The sequence below is a fragment of the Vipera ursinii genome (genome assembly GCF_947247035.1).
Source record: "Vipera ursinii genome assembly, chromosome: 3".
Taxonomy (NCBI): domain Eukaryota; kingdom Metazoa; phylum Chordata; class Lepidosauria; order Squamata; family Viperidae; genus Vipera; species Vipera ursinii.
The window spans coordinates 83,324,380-83,331,064 of NC_139516.1; positions in this window are offsets into that span (position 1 = coordinate 83,324,380).

Here is a 6,685-nt window from a genome sequence, read left to right on the forward strand (position 1 = left end):
AAGTCCGCACGTAGTCTGAGAGGTAGGCTGGGGCCTTGTGTGTTCTGTTGGATCTTCTCAGGGTTAGCCCGCCTGTTGGTGTGTTGGGGTTTGAGTCCGTTTTATTGTTGTCCGGCCATTCCTGTTGGTTTGTTGGGCTGCCTTGTGTTTGTGTGGGTGACCCAGTTGCAGGGGGTTCTGTGGGCCTGACAGCTGAGGGACTGTCATTGTAGTGTTGAGGTGTCCTTATTGTGGTTGGGTCAGCTGTTGCCCTGCTCCCATTGTCCCTTCCCTGCCTGGAACAGGTTACACCTTGTGACCCCCTGGTGACTCTCCTGGTCTGTTGTGGTGTTGGCTCCACTTCCTCAGACCTCTCTTCCTGATTGTCCCCCAGGATCCTTTCGGGAGCCCTTGGTCTTAACTGGTCCAAGTGCCGTCTCCACTGGAGTCCCCCCTCCACCCTTAATTTGTAAGAAAGGGGACCAGTTTGGTCCACTACCTCCCCTGGTACCCATGGGTGGCCTGTGCCATAGTTTCTTGCCCAAATGGTATCTCCCTGGTTGAAATTTTTGTTGAGGTTTGGGGTTCCTGTGTCTGCAGCCACTCTATCTGGGTGAAGTCTGTCCAGCATGGTTATCAGACGCCTGCCCCATCGGAGTTCGGCTGGGCTTTTGCCTGTTGCAGTGCACGGTATGGAATGTTGATGGAACAGGAAGGTGGCCAGCCGCTGCTTCCAGTCCCCCTGGATGATGCGCTTGAGTGCGTCCTTTGTTGTGCGCACGAAACGTTCTGCCAACCCATTACTGGCCGGATGAAAGGGGGCAGAGGTGACATGTCTAATGCCCAAGGTCCTCAGGAACACCTGAAAGTCCGATGAAGTAAATTGTGTTCCATTATCTGATACTATTAAATCAGGAAGCCCATGAGTCGCAGAGTCCCCTGAGTACTTGAATTGTCCCTGCTGTGGTCATGTTACCTACAGGTACCACTTCTAGCCACTTCGAGTGGCTGTCCACCACAACTAGGAAAGTATGGCCTTGGAATGGTCCCGCATAGTCAATGTGTACTCTGGACCATGGGGTGTGTGTCTCTTCCCATTTGTGAACTGGGGCGTGTGGCTGCTCAGGCCGTGACCTTTGGCAAGTGTAACACCCTGCCACTAGCCCCTCTATTTCTTTGTCCAGGCCCGACCACCAAAGATAACTCCTGGCCAGTGATTTCATTCTGACTATCCCTGGGTGGCCCTCATGCAGGGACTGTAGGACTCTTTCCCTTAGCCCTTGTGGTATGATAACCCAGCTTCCCCATAATAGGCAACCCTTATGGGTAGATAGCTCGTGTCTCCTAGAGAAGTATGCTACAAACTCTTGGCCTGGTGATTTGTCCTGCCATCCTGTGCTCACCCATGACTGTACTCGACTCAGTATTTTATCTTTGGGTGTTTCTGCAGCCACGTCCTTGACGTTAATGGGGCATTCTAGTAGGTCTTGAATGGCCAGTATTCCAACTGCAGGTGCTGGGTCTGGTTCTGTGTCCCTTAGTGGGAGTCTGCTGAGGCCGTCAGCGTGCCCCATCTCCTTGCCTGGCCTATGTACTAGTTTGCATGAATATGCTGACAGGAAGATGGACCAGCGCAGCATTCTGGGTGACAGAATCTGGAGTGTTTGTTTGTCTGTTGTGAACAGACCTAGTAATGGTTTGTGGTCAGTGAAGATTATGAAATCCCTCCCATAGAGATAATCATGGAACTTCTTAACTCCAGCAACCACTGCCAGTGCCTCTTTGTCTATTTGGGCATAATTCCTTTCGGCTGCTGACAGGGTCCTGGAGTAATAAGCAATGGGGGCCTGTGTTCCGTCCCCTTCCAGGTGGCTGAGTACAGCCCCAATTCCATAAGGGGATGCATCACATGCGATGCAAATGGGTTTGGATTCTATGAAATGTGTGACTGTGGCATTTCCTGCCAACAGTTCTTTTAGAGCATTGAATGTGTCTGTGTTATTTGTAGACCAATTCCAGGGTGTCTGTTTGTCTAACAGCCTGTGCAGGGGTTCTGCTATTGTTGCCTTATGTGACAGAAAGGCATGGTAAAAGTTGAGCAGGCCCAGGAAGGCCTGCAACTCTGCCTTATTTTGTGGTATTGGAGCCTCCTTGATGGCACTTACCTTGGATGCTGCGGGGTGGATGCCTTGAGCATCAATCCTGAATCCCAGGAACTCAGTTTGTCACCCCAATTCTGCATTTGTCCTTCTTGAGCTTTAAACCAGCAGCCTTGGACCTGCTCAGTACAGCCTGCAGCCGGTCTGCCAGAATGTCCTCAGAATTCCCTGCGATGAGGACGTCATCAAAGTATGGGCAGACCCCTAGTATCCCCTTAAGGGTTCATTCCATGACCTCTTGGAAAATTCCCGGAGCTACACTTACACCAAATTGCAACCGGTCTACCCGGAACGCCCCCTTGTGGGTGACTATGGTCTGTGCTTCAGCTGCCTCCTGGTCTACCGGTAGCTGTTGAGAAGCTTGTGCTAAATCGAGCTTTGTGAATATTGATCCGCTTTGCAGGGATGCGAGGATGCTGCTGACCGCGGGGACGGGGTATGAGTGGGTGCTCAGTGCCCTATTAATTGTCCCCTTATAGTCCGCGCAGATCCTCACCTCACCATTCGGCTTGAGGGGTGTTACGATGGGGGTTTCCCAATTAGCTCCTTCTACCGGAGTTAATATGCCCTGGTCTACCAGCTTGTCGAGCTCCCGTTCTATCTTATGCTTAAGGGCGAACGGAACTCTCCTGGCTTTAATTCGGATGGGTGGAACCTGAGGGTTTAGCTTAAAAGTGATTGGGTGACCTGTGTATTTTCCTAATTTCCCGTCAAAAACGTCTGAGAACTCTTCGCAAATGGTCTCTAGCATGTGGCAGCCCTGCATCTGGTGAATCCCCACGATCCTGATCCCCAGTGCCTTGAACCAGCCCAGTCCCACAAGGCTGGTGCATTGCCCTTCAACCACCGGTACACCCAACACTCCCTTGAAACCCTTGTACTGCACCTCCACTGACGCCTCCCCCCGGACTTTTATCGGAGTGTTCTGGAAGTCAGTGAGGGTCAGTCTGGATGACCTCAATGGGACCCGCCGGCCGCTCTGTCTGCATACTGTCTTAAAGGTTTCAATGGAGATAATGGAGACGGCCGACCCTGAATCCAGTTCCATTTTGCATGGAAGTCCTTGCAGCTTTACTGCCAGCTTTATTTTCAGGGTGATGGGGTTCGGACCCCCCGTTGTAAGGACGGCTGCCCTGCCCTCCGTATGGCTGACAGTCACTCGCCAGTGCCATTCCCCAGTACCTGTAGCTGTCTGGAACTCTGCTTCCACCTCGTGCAGGTTGTCCCGTAGCTTACTTCGGCAAACAGACGCAATGTGCCCGGTCTTTCCGCATGCCCAGCACTTGGCTGACTTGAACCGGCAGGTAGACCGAGGGTGCTGTCCGCCGCAACTCGAACATCAGGTAGACCGGGGGCCGCTCGCACCGCAACCCAGGCACTGGGTAGATCGGGGTTGTCCGTGTCCACAGCCGCAGTGCTGGGTAGACCGGGGGCGGTTCGCTCCGCAGCCGGGGAACTGGGTAGACCGGGGGTTGTTTGCTCCACACCTGCATTCCGGACATCTCGGTTCCGTCGTTGATGGCCTCGTCTCCCTCGCGTTATCTCGTTTAGTGTCGGATGGTCGTGGGCCGCAGTGGATCGCATCGACTTCGATCGCTGGTCCCTCGTTTCCGCTGCAACCATTCACCTGATGGATGGCTCTGCCAGTGCTGCCACCTTGAGGTTCCTTCAGGTCCGTCCCTTCTGCAACATCCCAGGCTAAGAACTCCTCGTGGACTTCCCGCAGCGTTAGCTTCGGCCTGGCAAACAGCTTTTGCTGCAGTTTTTTTTCACGCAGGCCGAAGAGCGTTCCCTTAGCCTTACTTCGAGGTTCTCGAAGTTGCAGAGGCGGGCTACCTGTCTGAGTGTGGCCATATATTGCTTAGCCAACTCCCCCACCCGTTGGTCCTGCTTCTCGAATCGGTACCTCCAAGCAATTTCGAACATGTCGGGTCAGAAGTGTGTGGTCAACTTGTCCAGGAGATCCTTGTAGCTGATGGAGTCGATGTCCTCTGGTGAGCACAGACCGACCGCCAGTTGGTAGGTGTCCATTCCGCAGCTACACAGCAGTGCCGCCGCTTTCTGGCCATCGTCCACGACCCCATTTGCTCTTAAGTAGCATTCTAGCTGCCCTACGAACGATTCCCATTTTTCCGGGTGACCGCTGTTAAAAATGGTATACTGACCAAGCTGAGCCATGCCTCTGTCACGGGTTGTCCTGCTCCGACACCACTGCGCTTCCTCGGTTGCTGCAGCCGATCGTGATGTCCTCCGCTGTTATTTCTTGTCGGGGCAGGATCCCACCTTCATCGCCAGTGTAAGATTGCAGGGTCGCACACAACAGGAACACTCAGGTAGGCATGAAATGTTCTTTATTGAAATCAAGACTCGCAAGCTTACAAGGGGTTTACCTGGCGTTCTTTTATACCTGCCCAGGTGAATGCCAAGCAATAGCTTCAAACCTGGGCTTCCCGCCAGTGCAGGTAGCCAATCGTTTTAAACCCTGGCTTCCCGCCAGGTCTGGCTATAGCCCAGGGCTGTCAAACTTGTTTAAACCAGGCTTTCCCGCCAAATGCGGTTATAGCCTGGAGCTGTCCAGCCCCGTGCCTCCTGCTGTGCTGACAGTTCGTGTATGCTGGGACTGCATACACTACATAAACTATTTAGTGGGCATCCGAATTTTTGAAATCCAGATGTGTTAGCCTTTCTTTCAGCACAACCAAGGCATGTAAAAGCCAGGGAGACTTCCAATGTTTCTCATATCTGAGGACTCAAGGCTGCGCAATAAGAGATTATGATATATTAAAGCAAAAGAAGCCTTTGACCACAAGAAATATACCATCTTTTCAAATAGTTTTAAATAAAAGAAAATAAAATCATGTAAGTCTCAGGCCAACTCTGAACTGAAGATCAAATAGGTAAGCACGGGGTGGAAGCAGGTTGACTGCTCAGGCTTGGAAACTAAATAGGGTTGGGCTTGGTCAATATGTGGAAGGGAGACCTATGGGGAATATGTGGGCTGTAAGCTAGTCTCCACTAAATTCTCCATCCATTAAACTCTTAACAACTGCTTGTCATAAGAAGAGGAGATCCAGGAAGTTGTGGTTTTGAGTTCATAATAACAGCGGAGCAGGAAAATTTAATGTATTCTTTACTTACTGTGCTTCTACTCCAAAACAATTGTCTTCCCCTGAAAGCTGGAGAGAGGAAACAATCCAGAGTGATGTGCAGTAGAAATGTAGTGGAAAGGAGAAAATGTGGTGCTCCTTTCCCTCAATTTTCCTATCTGCTTAGTTCTGACATCATCCTTATTTATTTTTAAAGTCTTTCCCCCATATTAAGCTGTCAATTTAGAACACTTGACCACCTAAGTACCATTTAGCATTGTGATAATGGAAGAAATATGGGACATCTGCCATGACCAGACTCCTGCTTATCTTTCTCTCTCCTGAAATGTCTTTAGAATGAAACCATTAATTTTTTTTTAAAAAATTATTGATTAGACTGTTCAGGCTGTCAATAATGTCCCCAGTCAGGTTCTTTTTCAAGTCAGAATTTCCCACCTTTAATGTCTATGCAGCAGGAGATTATCTTTTATACTGCTGAGATGATAGTGAATAGAAGATGCTGACCACAATTCTTGGAAATCATTGCCATCATCAAATGGCAAGATGACCTATTCATCCATATTACCTCTATTGCGATGATTCAGTTTAGTTTTGCTCTGTGCCTCAAATCATAGTTCACTCAGTTAGGATGAAAAACAGTGAACTTGACCTGAATGAAGCCCTTTTTGATTTTATTCCTCTCTTCCTTGGGCTGAGTGGAAAAACAAATTGGGATTATTTGGCTCCTTAGCAACTCTGATGGCGTCAGAGTTTAAAAGTGCCACATGAAACCTGACTTATTTGCAAATATATATATATCAGTTCCGATTGGTGTCACCTGGAAAGCAGTTCTAGCTGATTTATATTGAAGGCTGCTTGCCATTCATTCATGTTCCAGGAATTTTGGCTTAAGGTGACCTGACATTCAGGTCAGTGTGTCTTTTACTAAGATAGAAGTGCTTCATAAACATTCACTTTAACAGAATCCAATGCAACGTCTTTCCGTTCAGAGATGAGAACCTATGATCTTTCAGGTGGCCATGCTGTTAGAAGCACACAGGGCTGGGGACATGCAATATCTGAGGGTTACAAGTCCCCAACTTGTTCATCTAAAGAAGCAGTCATCTTTTCTCTGTAAACAGAGCATAGATTCTAGAGTGGGCAACATTTGGGATTTAAAGGCAAAAAGAGCTTCAAAGTAACTGAGGTATTCCCATAACATTTGTATTCCCATAACTTCTTCAAATAGTAGGGATTGTAGGGTCCCCTCTACATCCACAGCATGAGCGAAAGAAAACATGTGTTTGGCTAAGGACCTGCAGATAGGTGCTATGTGTGCTCCTTATGCCCTCCAAAGCCTTCAAATGGAAAGTGACACATTTGAAATTGGGAGAACATGTCACATCTTATGAATATGTGTCATAGGGAGCTTTGCCTGAGAACAACATGGCCTTTTGGTGA